The 17477-nt window shown below is 36.1% G+C and overlaps 1 pseudogene; it reads right to left on the bottom strand.

Moving 5' to 3' along the window:
- Window positions 1–2183: 2183 nt before the first annotated feature.
- Window positions 2184–17477, bottom strand: part of LOC111159266 — a 26568-nt pseudogene continuing 11274 nt past the window's right edge.

The raw sequence follows: 17477 nt of genomic DNA, 5'->3' as shown, positions 1-17477 counted from the left end.
GATACGTATTTTCACTTATCCTATAGGATTTACAGTTATGTCTGTTTATATTTTCTGAAAACTCTGATTTTATCTTAAGTTTTATCTTCTCCTACCACAAAATATTGAATAGTTTTTTTAAATTCCCAAACATCCCTTTTTCCATGTATCATTGATTAGTTGGAAATTTCTAGCAGTACTAGAGAGACACTCTGTATTAATCTCTAGTGAAAACTAAACTGGATTGTGTCATTATGATTGCCTCAATTTTGCTGAATTTTGAACTTCAAATACCTCCTCTGTTAGTAATACTGTTATTAAAGTACTAAGAATTAAAATTCTGACTTTGCTGATCCCATAGTCAGTATTGATATATGAAATCACATGATTTATAGTTGCTTGTGTTGTGAATTTGATTACTTAATTACCTTTTTAATTTTGATATCTGACTTCTCTGACAATGTTATATATGCATAGGTGTTTTGATGTGTCTATTTTTTTATTAAATATTGCTTCTGTGACAACTCTCAAAGTGTTTCCTATTTCTCAATGAAAAACTTACAAGTTATCTTTCCAAGTGAGGGAAAAGAAAACAGCTCTGAATTAACTCCTCCTTAATCCTTACCAAATTGATCAATGAACATATAAAAACCTCCTTCATTTACCGAACATATTTTTGTTGAGTCTTTTTTATTTTAGGTGTTTTAAAAAGCTTTGGGAACAGAGCGATAATAAAGACAAAACTGAAGTCTTCAATGAAATTACCTAACAATTTTGGCTTTTGTCTCTGTCCCACAAATTAGTTGCTGAAATTGCTTCTGTGATTCCCTTATTTTAAAAAACAGTAAAAATAGGGGAACCTGGGTGGCATAGTCTGACTCTTGGTCTCTGCTCAGATGGTGATGTCAGGGTCCTGAGATTGAGCACCACAGCAGGTTCCATGCCAAGTGTGGAATCTGCTTGGGATTCTCTCTCCTACTCCCTCTGCCCCTCCCACTTGTGCTCACTTGTGTACTCTTTCTCTCTCCAAATAAATAAATAAGTGTTTAAAAAACTTTAAAAATCAAAGTTTGTTAAAAATGCTTTATTATCCATTTGTATTTTGTGTTCAGTTAGTTCTTAATTGACAATTCAATTTTCCTGTCTTTGATTATAAAATTTTAGTAAGGAGTACATAAACCTGTGAACTAGTCTTAATACTGAGGATAACAAATGCCAGTGAGGGTTTTTTATGATAATGTTGATAATAATATAGGGTGTTCCCCAAATGGATAAAGATGGACATGTCTTGGCTCATTTCTGTACACTTTCTAGCATTTTCCTGGAACTGGTTATGGTAGATCATACTGTTGTTTCATTAAGGGTAATAAACCAGTTTAAATTTTCACCATATGTACCTTTCTGTCATTGAAAAATCTAATGAATAAGCACCAAACTAAACATATTCCCATCTCTTGCCATTTTTAGCTCTCACCAAGTCACTGAGAGGTAAGCATCATTCTATTTATGCTATAGCTGAGGGAAGTAGGGCTGCAATAATTTAAACGACTTGTCTAAGATTCACTTGATTTGTAATTCAAAAATAGTTAGTTGAACCCACACTATTAGGCAATTGACCTCTGAATTGTACTACTAGATGGTAGTGCTATGATGAAGTGATGAAGCCAACTAATATATCCCATTAGTTTGTTGTTAGAAGTTACATAAATTGGATTCACTCTAATTCATCTAACTGATAACGCTCTAAATATTTTGTGAGAGTAATAAATACATATACATTCCTAATTCAGTTCATTGCAGATATCTAGTTAGAATATAAAAGTTGAGAAGACAGTAAAACCAGAGACAAGGTGGAGAAGAAAGTGGTAAGAGTTTGGAAAGGTGTGTTTATGCCAGTGTGTGGTGTCAAACTAAATGAAAAGAATGGATGGAATAAGGTTTGATCAGATGGATGAGTAGAATGAAAGAACACAATTTATGGAGAAACAGCAAACAGATGCTTCAGAGAAGAAAAAGGAGGCAGAAGACAGAATAATTCAGTATGACAGGAGTTTTTCTGAGTTTCATTATAGTGCCATTAATAGGACTATTAGGATTTAATGGGAAAAAAACTGAACAATTAGGCTATCCTCTCCTAACTCATTAGTGGAAAAGTAATTATTTTAACCTCAGATTCTCTGCTGTCAAAAAATCACTTCAACTGCTTATGTCTCCTGCTTTTTCCAAGTAAGTCCACTCCTATCCCACAGTTTCCACATGGCTGACTTGACCTCTTTGTTCTGAACTCTATAGATGAGAGGATATGGCATGGGGGTGATAATATTAGAGAACAGATACCATCTTGTCCACAGAAAAATGTGGAGAAGGGATGAACATAGATAAAATACAGGGTCCAAAGAAGAGTGTTACTCCTATGAGGTGGGAGCCACAGGTGGAGAGTGCCTTTCATCTTCCCTCCTTGGAGAGAATCTTGACCAGGATAGTGGAGTAAGAAGAAACCAGCACCACAAAGGAGCCAGTAGAGCTCAGCCCAGTGTTAGATACTATTAACAATTCAATGACAAATGTGTCTGCACAAGCATGTTGATGACAGGGGGAACATCACAGAAGAAGTTGTCCACCTGGTTTGGTCCACAAAAAGGCAGATGGATAGTGAGAATCATCTGGACAGAGTACACAAACCCTCCCATTCATTAGGCAGCCACCAACACACAACATAATTCTCAACTCATGATAATGGTATAGTGCAGGTGGTTACAACTTGCAACTTGCAACATGGCGATCACTGTGAGCAAGAATATCTCAGCTGACCTTCAGAATGTGGAAAGAAGAACTGCACGATGCATTGGTCATAGTGAATGAGTTTATCTTTATCAAGAAAGTCAGCCAGAAGCTTAGGGGTAGTTACTGTTGAATAACTATAATAATAATAAGTCCAGGAAAGAGAGGTTGCCAAGAAGGAAATGCATGGGTGATGAATTAATATAGTTAAGAGGCCACTATGACCATGATGACATTGCCTACTCAAGTTGGACACATAGAAGAAAAGACATAGTCCAAATAACCTTCCCTCAATAGATGGGGTCTCTGAGAAGCCTGCCAGGACAAAGTTTCTCACCACCTCTGGTTTTTATCTATTTGACCTGGCTCCTTGATCAAAGAAATTAAACAAGGGGCATTAGTAACTTTGGAAGTGAATGAGATACTTCACACAAAATGCAAGAATCTTCAGATTTCAGAGGAAATATGTCTCTCTAGGAAGAGAGAGATTGATCCATTAGAAGTTATTTTCTCCTTAGCTGATACTGAATATATATTCTTCAGTAAGTTTCAACTTTAAGACAATGATGAAGTAGCCAAGGTATTTTGGAACATGAAGTCACCTGGTCGGGGGCATTTAACTTCAACCTGATGCATCTCTGCCTTCCATCAATCAGTATTTTCTTCCCCTCTTCATTTTTACATTCACCATCAAGACCTAAGTTAATTTTCCTTGACATACTAGTTTTTTTTGGTTGTTTGTTTGTTTGTATGTTTTTTAATAAAAGTCTTCAGGAAAAAAATTTCAAAGGTAGAATTTAAGATTCCATGCGACAGGCATTAGGATCTGTAGAGATTTTCCTTGGGATGGCAAATCGTCCTATATAGATGGTTAGGCTGCTGTAGTAACCCTGTTAACTTCTCTATCCCTATAACTCTTGTGGGACTCTACCCTTTGTACAGGGCTGGAGGAAGGATCATTTCACTTCGAGTTTATTGCTAGGTCATTGACCCTCACTCAAATTTCCTGAATGTCTGCCCATCTAGAGTACATTTCAGTCCAACTTATTGTATATAACACATTTCTTATCATCTGTACTAACTGTGGAAATATGGGTGCAAGTTGTGCTCTTAATGATAAAAATAGAATGATAAAAGGGCTATTTATGCATTCAGGTGACTCCCTTTTTTATACTATCAAATTGAGTAAAAAATTATTTCTCTGAGATAAAAGAATTAGCATTTAAAACATGGTATGCTATAATGAAGTACTCTCTTGACAACATGTACATCATCTATTATTTTATTATTCTTACAAATAGTGCTGTAGTAAACAATATTGCATTTTGAATTTTGTTCATTGTTTTTTAGACATTTATTATTTATAAGGGATAGAGACCTGAAAGTGAAATTTCTGAGGCAGAGGTTGACAGAATATTTTTTTTCTACCAAAGCAGCTAGACTACCTTATGCTCCCATGAATAATATACATGACACTGATTTCACACTCTTTTCCACACTGGATAATATCAGTTGTTACCGTTATTTAATTTTAATTTTACAAGTGTGATGGGTAAAAATTATACCTTGTTATCTTAAATTGCGTTTGCCTTATCACAGTGTGAATGAACATTTTTTAAGATTTTTATTAGTTAGAGGGGAGGAGTCAAGATGGCAGAGAAGTAGCAGGCTGACATGACATCAGGTAGCAGGAGATCAGCTAGATAGCTCAAACCATTCCAAACACCTACAAATCCAACAGGAGATCAAAGAGAAGAAAAGCAACAATTCTAGAAACAGAAAATTGACCACCTTCTGAAAGGTAGGACTGGCAGAGAAGTGAATCCAAAGTGACGGGAAGATAGACCACAGGGGGAGGGTCTGGCTCCCTGCAAGCGACAGAGCAATGGAGCACAAAATCAGGACTTTTAAAAGTCTGCTTCACTGAGGGACATCACTCCAGAGGCTATACTGGGGTGTAAGCCCATGCAGGGAAAGCCTCAGGTCCTGTGGGGTCACAGAAAGATCAGGGGTGTCTGAGTGTCACAGAGCTTACAAGTATTAGAGCGGGGAAGCCGGGGAAGCTGGCTACAGAGACAGAGCTGAAGAGTGAGCTCTCAACTCGGGGTTATCTTGAACCATAATCTGAGGCACAGGCCGGTGCTCTGAGTGGGGTCCCCACAAGATCCAGGGAGACCCTGACCTGGAAAAGCTCAGGGATCTGTGAGGTTCAGAAACTCCAGGCAGAGCTGTGTGCCAGAGACAGAGACACTTGGTCACAGGCTGGGTGAGCTCAGAGCGCAGCCAGAGGCCAGGGAGACGGGAGTGATTGAATGCGTTACTCTGAGGGCGCACTGAAGAGTGGGACCCTGAGCTCTTGGCTCCTTCAGGCCAGAGATTGGGAGGCCACCATTTTCATTCTTGTCCTCCAGAACTCTACGGAAAGCATTCAGGGAACAAAAGCTCCTGAAAGCAAACCCCAGTGGATTACTTAGCCTGGCCCCTGGTAAGGGTGTGCTGGGGCAAGGACACTTGAGAATCACTACAACAGGCCCCTTCCCCAGAAGATCAACAAGAAATCCAGCCAACCCAAGTTCACTTACCAAGGAGAACAGCAGAATTCCAGAGGAGGAGAAAGCAAAGCATGCATTCATGGCTTTCTCGCCATGAATCTTAGTCTTGCAAAGTTAATTTTTTTTTATTTTTTTTCTTCTAATTTTTTTAACTTTTACCCTTTCCTCTTTTACAATTTTTAACTAGTTTATCTTAATACCTTTCTTAAAAAAATCTTTTTTGAACTTTTATTATAGTCATATTATATCCTTCATTGTATCTAACTTTGTTTTTTGGATACACATAGGGTTTTTCTTCCAAAAAATTTGGGGTACAACTTCTTCTAATAAATCAAAATATACCCCAAATCTAGCACTGGGCTTGATCTAGTCTCCAGCCTGAGAAAATTCTCTATACTTTCTTTGTCTTTATTCTCCCAACTAACTTACTTTATCAACTCCTTTGTTAGAAATAAAAAAAAAAAATTTTCATCTTTATAGTCATATTACATCCCTTCATTGTGTTTACCATTATATATGTTTTTCATTCTTTAAAATTTTGGGAGGAAGTTTCTACTAAGAGACCAAAATACTCCCAAAATTAAGCAGGTGACCTGTTCTAGTCACCGGTCTAATATATATGTATATTTTTTTCTTTTTTATATTTTTTCTTTATTTGTTTTCTTCTTAATTTTTTTTTTCTGAACTTCATTTTACCCCCTTTCTCCCCCCAATATTTGGGTCTCTTCTGATTTGGTTAAAGCACATTTTCCTGGGGTCTTTGCCACCCTTTTACTATTTCATTTCCTTCTTCATATATTCGTATCTGAACAAAATGACAAGGCTGAAAAACTCACCACAAAAAAAATAAGAACAAGAGTCAGTACTGAAGGCTAGAGACCTAATCAATACAGACATTGGTAATATGTCAGATCTAGAGTTCAGAATAATGATTCTCAAGGTTCTAGCCAGGTTCAAAAAAGGCATGGAAGATAGAGAAACCCTGTCCAGAGAAATAAAAGCCCTTTCTGGAGAGAAAACAACAACAACAACAACAAAAACAACACTAAAATCTAACCAAGTTGACATAAAAAATGCTATGAATGAGGAGGTGCAATAAAAAATGGAGTCTCGTACTGCTAGGATAAATGAGGCAGAAGAAAGAATTAGTGATATGGAAGACCAAATGACAGAGAATAAAGAAGCTGAGCAAAAGAGAGACAAACAGCTACTGGACCACGAGGGGAGAATTCGAGAGATAAATGTACCATAAGATGAAACAACATTAGAATACCTGGGATTCCAGAAGAAGAAGAAGAAAGAGACAGGGGAGCAGAAGGTATATTGGAGAGAATTTTCCTAATATGGCAAAGGAAACAAGCATCAAAATCCAGGAAGTGCAAAGAGCCCCCCCTCAAAATCAATAAGAATACATCAATACCCCGTCATCTAATAGTAAAATTTATAAGTCTTAGTGACAGAGAAAATCCTGAAAGCAGCCTGGGACAAGAAGTCTATAACATACAATGGTAAAAATATTAGATTGGCAGCAGACATATCCACAGAGACCTGGCAGGCCAGAAAGAACTGGCATGATATATTCAGAGCACTAAACGAGAAAAACATGCAGCCAAGAATACTATATCCAGCTAGGCTATCATTGAAAATAGAAGGAGAGAGAAAAAGCTTCAGGACAAACAAAAACTGAAAGAATTTGCAAACACCAAATCAGCTCTACAGGAAATATTGAAAGGGGTCCTCTAAGCAAAGACAGACCCTAAAAGTAGTAGATCAGAAAGGAGCAGAAACAATATAGTAATAGTAATAGTCACCTTACAGGCAATACAATGGCCCTAAATTCATATCTCTCAATACTTACCCTGAATGTTAATGGGCTAAATGCCCCAATCAAAAGACACAGGGTATCAGAATGGATAAAAAACCAAAACCCATCAATATGCTGCCTACAAGAAACTCATTTTAGACCCGAAGACACCTCCAGATTTAAAGTGAGGGGGTGGAAAAGAATTTACCACGCTAATGGACATCAGAAGAAAGCAGGAGTTGCAATCCTTATAGCAGATCAATCAGAGTTTAAGCCAAATACTATATATTTATATACTATATTATACTATAATAAGAGATGAGGAAGGACACTATATCATACTGAAAGGGTCTGTCCAACAAGAAGATCTAACAATTTTAAATATCTATGCCCCTAACGTGGGAGCAGCCAACTATATAAACCAATTAATAACAAAATCAAAGAAACACATCAACAATAATACAATAATAGTAGGGGACTTTAACACTTCCCTCACTGAAATGGACAGATCATCCAAACAAAAGATCAACAAGGAAATAAAGGCCTTAAATGACACACTCGACCAGATGAACATCATAGATATATTCAGAACATTCCATACCAAAGCAAAAGAATACACATTCTTCTCTAGTGCACATGGAACATTCTCCAGAATAGATCACATCCTGGGTCATAAATCAGGTCTCAACCAGTATCAAAAGATTGGGATCATTCCCTGCATATTTTCAGACCACAATGCTCTGAAGCTAGAACTCAATCACAAGAGGAAATTTAGAAAGAACCCAAATACATGGAAACTAAACAGCATCCTTCTAAAGAATGAATGGGTCAATCAGGAAACTAAAGAATAATTGAAAAAAGTTCATGGAAACCAATGATAATGAAAACACAACAGTTCAAAATCTGTGGGACACAGCAACGGCAGTCCTGAGAGGAAAATATGTAGCCGTACAAGCCTTTCTCAAGAAACAAGAAAGGTCTCAAATACACAACCTAACCCTACACCTAAAGGAGCTGGAGAAAGAACAACAAAGAAAGCCTAAACCCAGAAGGAGAAGAGAAATAATAAAGATCAGAGCAGAAATCAATGAAATAGAAACCAAAGAAACAATAGAACCAATTAATGAAACTAGGAGCTGGTTCTTTGAAAGAATTAATAGGATTGACAAACCCCTGGCCAGACTTATCAAAAAGAAAAGAGAAAGGACCCAAATAAATAAAATCATGAATGAATTAGGAGAGATCACCACCAATAACAAAGAAGTACAAACAATTATAAGAGCGTACTTTGAGCAAAGCTACACCAACGAATTTGACAATCTGGAAGAAATGGATGCATTCCTTGAGACATATAAACTACCACAACTGAACCAGGAAGAAATAGAAAACCTGAACAGACACATAACCTGTAAGGAGATTGAAACAGTCATCAAAAATCTCCAAACAAACAAAAGCCCAAGGCCAGATGACTTCCCAGGGGAATTCTACCAAACATTTAAAGAAGAATTAATTCCTATTCTCCTGAAACTGTTCCAAAAAATAGAAATGGAAGCAAAACTTCCAAACTCATTTTATGAGGCCAGCATCACCTCGATCCCAAAACCAGACAAGGATCCCATCAAAAAAGAGAATTATGGACCAATATCCTTGATGAACACAGATGCGAAAATTCTCACCAAAATACTAGCCAATAGGATCCAACAATACATTAAAAGGATTATTCACCACGACCAAATGGGATTTATTCCAGGGCTGCAAGGTTGGTTCAACATCCACAAATCAAAGTGATACAATACATTAATAAAAGAAAGAACAAGAATCATATGATACTCTCAATAGATGCTAAAAAAGCATTTGACAAAGTACAGCATCCCTTCCTGATCAAAACTCTTCAAAGTGTAGGGATAGAGGGCACATACCTCAATATCATCAAAGCCATCTATGAAAAACCCACCGCAAATATCACTTTCAATGGAGAAAAACTGAGAGCTTTTCCTCTAAGGTCAGGAACATGGCAGGGATGCCCATTATCACCACTGCTATTCACCACTGCTATTCAACATAGTACTAGAAGTCCTAGCCTCAGCAATCAGACAAGAAATAAAGCACATCCAAATCGGCCAGGAAGAAGTCAAACTATCACTCTTTGCTGATGATATGATACAATATGTGGAAAACCCAAATAACTCCACTCCAAATCTGCTGGAACTTGTACAGGAATTCAGTAAAGTGTCAGGATATAGAATTGATGCACAGAAATCAGTTGCATTTCTATACACCAATAACAAGACAGAAGAAAGAGAAGTTAAGGAGTCAGTCCCATTTACAATTGCACCCAAAACCATAAGATACCTAGGAATAAACCTAACCAAAGAGGCAAAGAATCTATACTCCAAAAACTATAAAGTACTCATTAAAAAAAAATAGAGGAAGACACAAAGAAATGGAAAAATATTCCATGCTCATGGATTGGAAGAACAAATATTGTGAAAATGTCTAGGCTATCTAAAGCAATCTACATGTTTAGTGCAATCCCTATCAAAATCCCATCCATTTTTTTCAAAGAAATGGAACAAATAATCCTAAAATTTATATGGAACCAGAAAAGACCGTGAATAGCCAAAGGAATATTGAAAAAGAAAACCAAAGTTGGTGGCATCACAATTCCGGACTTCAAGCTCTATTACAAAGCTGTCATCATCAAGACAGTATGGTACTGGCATAAAAACAGATACATAGATCAACGGAACAGAAGAGAGAGCCCAGAAACAGACCCTCAACTCTATGGTCAACTAATCTTCAACAAAGCAGGAAAGAATGTCCAATGGAAAAAAGAGGGGCTCTTCAACAAATGGTGTTGGGAAAATTGGACAGCCACATGCAGAAAAATGAAACTGGACCATTTCCTTACACCACACACAAAAATAGACTCAAAATGGATGAAGGAGCTCAATGTGAGAAAGGAATCAATCAAAATCCTTGAGGAGAACACAGGTAGCAACCTCTTCGACCTCAGCCACAGCAACTTCTTCCAAGGGACATCACCAAAGGCAAGGGAAGAAAGGGCAAAAATGAACTATTGGGACTTCATCAAGATTGAAAACTTTTGCACAGCAAAGGAAACAGTTAACAAAATCAAAAGACAACTCACAGAATGGGAAAAAATATTTGCAAACGACATATCAGATAAAGGGCTAGTGCCCAAAATCTATAAAGAGCTTATCAAACTCAACACACAAAGAACAAATAATCCAATCAAGAAATGGGCAGAGGACATAAACAGACATTTCTGCAAAGAAGACATCCAGATGGCCAACAGACACATGAAAAAGTGCTCCACATCACTCGGCATCAGGGAAATACAAATCAAAACCACAATGAGATACCACCTCCCACCAGTCAGAATGTCTAAAATTAACAAGTCAGGAAATGACAGATGCTGGCGAGGATGTGGAGAAAGGGGAACCCTCCTACACTGTTGGTGGGAATGCAAGCTGGTGCAATCACTCTGGAAAACAGCATGGAGGTTCCTCAAAAAGTTGAAAATAGAGCTACCTTACAACCCAGCAATTGCACTACTGGGTATTTACCCTAAAGATACAAATGTAGTGATTCGAAGGGACACATGCACCCGAATGTTTCTAGCAGCAATGTCCTCAATAGCCAAACTATGGAAAGAACCTAGATGTCCATCAACAGATGAATGGATAAAGAAGATGTGGTGTGTATATGTATAATTAAATACTATGCAGCCATCAAAAGAAATGAAGTCTTGCCATTTGCGACGACATGGATGGAACTAGAGGGTATTATGCTGAGCGAAATAAGTCAATCAGAGAAAGACAACTATCATATGATCTCCCTGATATGAGGAAGTGGAGATGCAATGGTGGGGAGGTGGTGGGGGGTAGGAAAAGAATAAATGAAACGAGATGGGATCAGGAGGGAGACAAACCATAAGAGACTCTTTTTGTCACAAAACAACCTGAGGGTGGCTGGGGAGAGGGGTGTAAGGAGAGGGTGGTGGTGTTATGGACATTGGGGAGGGTATGTGCTATGGTGAGTGCTGTGAAGTGTGCAAACCTAGCGATTCACAGACCTGTACCCCTGGGGCTAATAATACATTATATGTTTATAAAAAAATTTTTTTAAATTTAAAAATAATAAACTATTCCTAGGCTACCTGGCTTCACAGTCTGGTGTCTTAAACCACTATACTGCTTCTTGATAAACTCTACTTGGTCAGAAGATAGTATTAAAATATCCTTCCAAATTCCGGGTGCTTGTGATTTATTAAGGATTTTGTACTACCATTGTTATGTTTAATATTGGGGCTATCCTAATGTTATCAAATGAATTAAAACAAACTTTTGAATTTAAAAAAAATTTTATTAGTTACATATTCTGAAGATTTTATGTTCATATTGTCACTTTACATTCTGAGTGTTTGTTTTCATTATTAATATACAGAAGTTCTCTAGATATAAAGATATTGCATGATGCAGATATTTGGAATATTTACTTTTAGTTCAAATTTACAATCAATTGAATTTTTACTTATGTAAACTTCCAACCAAATGGAAAAATAGAACATCAAAGAGGCTTCCTCATGCCATCCTCTCAGTCAGTAATCCTTATGGTTAACTTTTTTTAATGATTTATATCACGTTTGATTAACTTTGAACTTCATCTAAATGAGATTATATAATACATGTGCTCCATATATTTGATTCCTTGATGTGAAATTTATCCAAACCATTATGTTTATCAGTATTTGTACACTTTTATTACCATTGAGATGTATTATTGCTTGCATTGTATGAACATATCAAATTTACTTACACATGACATTGTTGGACTTTTTGGATGGTTTCTCATTTTTGGAAGATACAAATACAGATGTTATGACAATTCATATACATGTTTATTGAAGGACATAACTCTCATTTCTGTTGGATATTATATTAAGTGGGACTTTTTAATCCTTGAGTAGATAGAGATTTAGTGTTACAAACTCTCAGATATTCTTCAGATGTGATTTTACTAATTTACAATCCCTCAGCATTTTAAGAGAGTTTCTGTGGCTCCACATCCTCTTCAACACTTGTAATTATCCATCTTTAAAATATGTATGTTTGAGGGACTCTTAGGTGATGCAGTCAGCTAAGTGTCTAGCTCTTGATTTTGGACCAGGTCATGATCTTGGGGTTGTGAGATCAAGCCCCATATGGATCTGCTTAAGCCTCTATTTCTGTCTCCCTCTACCCCTTATACACTCTCTCTCTCTTGCTGTCTTTAAATAAATAGATCTTTAAAATAAATAAATAAATATAGGTAGATAGATATATGTATCTATCTATACACACACACATACGTATTTTAGCCATTCTTCTAGGTGTGTATCTCTGCTTTAATTTGTATATTCTTGGTAAGTAATGATAGTGAAACATTTTTCACGTGGAAATTTTTTTTCTGCTCAATATTTTTATTTTTTTCACTCAAAATTTTTATTTTTTTATTTGAATATAATTAACAATGTTACATTAGTTTCAGGTGTATAGTATCATGGTTTAGATAATCTATATGTTATGCTGTGCTCACAAATGTAGCTACTGTCACCATACAATGTTGTTACAATACCATTGACTATATTCCCTATGCTATACCTTCCATCCCCAATGACTACTTCATTCCATAACTGGAAGCCTGTGTCTCCCATTCCCCATTCACCCATTTTGCCCATCCGCCTATCCTCCTCCCCTCTGGCAACTGTGTTTGCTCTCTGTATTTATGGCTATTCTGACTTTTGTTTGGAAATCTTTTTCATGAAGTGTCCATTCAAATTGTTTGCTCGGTTGTTAGTTGGATCATCTGTGTTTTATTGACTTACACAAGTTTTTTTTTGAATAATGTATAATAAAATTCTTAGTTGGATATATGTTTGCAATGATGTAACCTTTTTGATGACTTAGCATTTCACTTTCTTGGTGTATTTCAGTAAACAGAAGTTCTTTAATAATATCAAGTTTTTTTTAATATATATATATGGTTACAGACAGTGTTTTAAGAACTCATCTCTCTGAAAATCATGAACATATTCTGTTATAAACTAGATGCCTAAATATTTTAGCTTTTACATCTGAGAATATCATCTATTTTAAATTAAATTTTGTGTGTGGTGAAATTTCTTCACTTAATTTCTCTCAGTTATGTGTTTTCGTATTGAGATGAAAGGTCTTGTATCATTTTTTTTTTGTTAGAGGTTTTTTCATCTTTATGATATTTTTGAGCTATTGTAAACATTTCCCCACTATTTTCTAGATTGGTTGTAGCAAGTTTGCTAAATTCACATAGCATAGATACTACATTGAATCTGTAGTTTACTGTCAGTTATGTGGACATCTTAACAATATTAAGTCTTCCAATCCATGAATGTGCAGGATACATTTAAATTTATTTGTGTCTCTAATTTCTTTATTGATGTTAATAGTTTTCAGGATAAAGTCTTTCACCTCCTTGCTTAGATTTATTCCTAAGTTTCTGTTTTGATGCTATTGTAAATGAAACTGATTTCTTAATTTCTTTTTTGTACTCTTTATTGTTAGCACATAGAAATGCAAGTAATTTTTCTTTTTAGTTTTTATTGAAATTCCAGTTAGTTAACACAGAGTGTAATATTAGTTTCAAGTGTAAAATTTAGTGATTCAAAACTTACATACATACCCACTGCTTATCACAACAAGTACAACCAATTTTTGTATGTTAGTTTTGTGTCCTGCAACTTTGCTGAATTTATTAGTTCCAAAAGTGTTTTTGATGAAATCTTTATGATTTTCTACATATAAGATCATGTAGTGTACAAATATGTAATATTATTTCTCACTTTCCTATATAGAAGATACTTTTTATCTCTCCTTCTTGCATAATTGCTTTGGGTTGTACTTCCAATATCATGTTGAAAGAAGTGGTGGGAATGGGCATTTTTGCCTTATTCCTGATCTGGAGAAAGAGCTTTTAGTGTTTCACTACTGTAATGTTAACCTGTGGCTTTTCATAGATGTTATACTGAGGTACTTTTCTGCTTCTATTCCTTGTTTCTGTTTTTAATTTTTTTTATTATTGATGCATAATTGACATACGATGTTATATTGCTGTCAGATTACAACATCTTAATTCAGCAATTCTATTACTCAACACTTACCACAAAAAATGTAGTCACCATCTGTCACCATACATTATTACAATATTATTGACTATATTTCTTAAGCTATACTTTTCATCCCCATTACATTTATCTTATAACTGGGAATTTCAACCTCTTAATCTCCCTCTACTACACCTATTCCCCCACTGACCGCCGCACTGGCAATCATTAGTTTGTTTTCTGTATTTAAGAGTGTCTTTTTGGCCCATTTCTGTGGTTTTTAAGATTTCACATGCAGGCGAAATAATAAGGTATTTGTCTTTGTCTGGCTTATTTCACTTAGCATCATACCTTTTGAATCCATCCATGTTATCACAAATGGTGATATTTCATTCTTTTTTATGGCTGGGTAATATTGTTTTATAGATACATTTATTTGTTGATAGACACTTGGGTTACTTCCATATCTTGGCTATTGTAAAGAATACTGAAGTGAATGTCAGGGTACCTGTATCTTTTCAAATTAGTGTTTTTGTATTCTTTGGGTAAATACCCAGAAGTGGAATTACTGGATTATATAGTACTTTTATTTTTAATTTTTTGAGGAAACTCCATAATGTTTTCCGTAGTGGCTGCACCAATTTACATTCCCACCAACAGTGCAGGAGAGCTCCCTTTTCTCCATATCTTTTCCAACACTTGTTATTCTTGTCTTTTTAATTCTTTTGTACGAGCCATTCCAGCAAGTGTGAGGTGGTATCTCATTGTGGTTTTGATCTGCATTTCACTGATGACTAGTGATGTTAACTATCTTTTCCTCTGTCTTTTGGCCATCTGGAAAAATGTTTATTCAAGTCCTCTGCCCCTTTATTAAAATTTTTTGGTTGTTATTTATTATTAAGTTGTATGTGTTCTTTATGTATTTTGGATATCAACACCTTATTAGAGATATGGTTTTATAAGTATCTTCTTCCATTCTGGAGCTTGCCTTGTCATTTGTTGGTGGTTTTCTTCACTGTTTAGTACTTTCTTACATTTTCTTGCTTACTGTTTAAGTTCTTCCTGTGTTCGTCTGTTCTTTCCCTGAGATTAGTGAGTATCTTTATGGCTATTACTTTGAACTCTTTATCGAGTAGGTTGCTTAACTGTTTCATTAAGGTCTTTTTCTGGGTTTTGTCTTATTCCTTGGTTTGGAACATATTCCTCTGTTTCCCCATTCTGCTTGTCACTCTGCGATGGTCTATATACATTAGGTGAAGTAGCAACCTCTCTTAGTCTTGAAGGAACTGTCTTGTGTATGAGCTATTCTACATGGGCCAAAAGTACAGTCTTCTCTGATGAGCCATGCACTCTGTGTGGACTATGCGTGCTTTCCAGCTGTGGTAGGGCCACAGGACTGCCCAGGGAGGTCAGGGCCGGGAGCACCTGCCTGGGCATTTTCAGACTTGGCTACTGCACAGGGAGAGCATGATTTAAGTCATTTGTTTTTCCAGTTGCACCTTGTCTTCTGCATGGCATGGGGGGTAGAGTTCAGGGCACTCTCCCTGCCCTGTTGTTTACATATCAAATGCTGAAGAGGTTAGGGGGAGTGGTAGGGGCAGGACACTAAATTCTTACCCTTCCTGGTTTTACCCAGCTCTCTATGCATGGTGGATGAAATATGTCCTCCAATGCTAGCAGGCATGAGGTAAGGCACTAAAAATGGTACCTGCAGGGTACTCGTTCCATAGCGAGTCAGAATGAGGTTGCAAAAATGGTGTCAACCAGTGTTTCCTTCTCTGGATAAAGTCTCTTCAGGTTCCTGTGTCTCCAGCTTTAAAATTAGTCAGTCGCTCCCCCTTGCTTCTGGACTAGGTGCTTTTCAATCTGGCTGCTTTTTATTTCCTGTGTCAGTATTTAAAAAGCTAAGATGCACTCACTTTCTTAGGAATATTATCTTATCATAATTGTGTTTCTTCTTACTTTCTCACCAGGATTTAATCAAAATACTCTTAGTATGTAGATCCACATTATTGCCAATAAGTTTTCCATTGTATATCCACTTTCATGAATTATTTTTTAAGAGCTCTATTTTGAATAAATGATGGATTGTGTTTTTTCTAATACACCATTTAAGGCCATATTAGAAAACTGTGTAAGGTTACACAGTTTAGGAGATAAGCCCCAGTGATTCCCAGATAACCTTATAATTAGAGAAATTGTTAGATTTGCAGAAATTGTTAGATTTGCTTATACCAGTTACGTCAAGGACACTAGTATCTCATATTCTCAAACAGAATTTTCTTTATCCCACAAAGAGATGCTGGACCCATAGGCAATCACTTTCCAACCTCACCTCTCTCTAGACCCTGGAAACCATTAATCTACTTTCTGCTTCTGTAGACTGACCTATTCTGGACAGTTCGTATAAATGGAATCACAGAATATGTGGCATTTTATCACTGGCTTCTTTCACTTAACATAATGTATAGAAGGATTATTAAAGTAGTAACATATGTCAGTAATTCATTTCTTTTGATGGCTGAATAACATTCCTTTATATGGATATACCACCTTGTATTATCTATTCAATAGTTTGTGGACATTTGAGTTGTCTCCATTTTTGGTCTATTATGAGTTATGCATTAAAAATTTTTTTGTGTGAATGTATGTTTTCACTTTCCTAGGGTCTATCTCGGGAAGTAGAATTGCTGGGTCATATGTGAACTCTGTACTTAACATTTTGAGGAATGGCTGGCAGTTTCCCAAAGTGGCTGCACCATATTACTATCATACCAGCCCAGAACATAGTGTATGGGCATTTCAGTTTCTTTGTGTCCTCATCAACGCTTGTTTCCTTTTTCTCTACTTTTTTTTTTTTTAACTTTAGTTGTCCATGTGGATAAGAAGTGGTATTCCACTGTGGTTTTCATTTGCATTGTCCTAATGATGTTGAGTATATTTTCATGTGCTTATTGGCAATTTATATATCTTCTTTGGAGAAATATATATTCTGATCCTTGACCATTTTTTGAGTTTTTTATCTTTTTACAGTTGTAGAAGATCTTTATTCTAGATATAAGTACCTTATCAGACATATAATTTGCAAAATTTTTTTGATCTATTTCCTGCCTTTTTACTTTCTTAATTGTGTCCTTTCAAATTTTGGTTTTTGATGTAGTCCAATTTATCCATTTTTTTACTTCTGTTACTCATATTTATGTTACTTGGGATATTG

Source organism: Enhydra lutris, unplaced genomic scaffold (assembly GCF_002288905.1).
Source record: "Enhydra lutris kenyoni isolate GAN:26980312 unplaced genomic scaffold, ASM228890v2 scaffoldscaffold4, whole genome shotgun sequence".
NCBI classification, from domain to species: Eukaryota; Metazoa; Chordata; class Mammalia; order Carnivora; family Mustelidae; genus Enhydra; species Enhydra lutris.
Note: the sequence above shows the minus strand (reverse complement) of the source record. Positions and strands in the feature narration are given on the sequence as shown.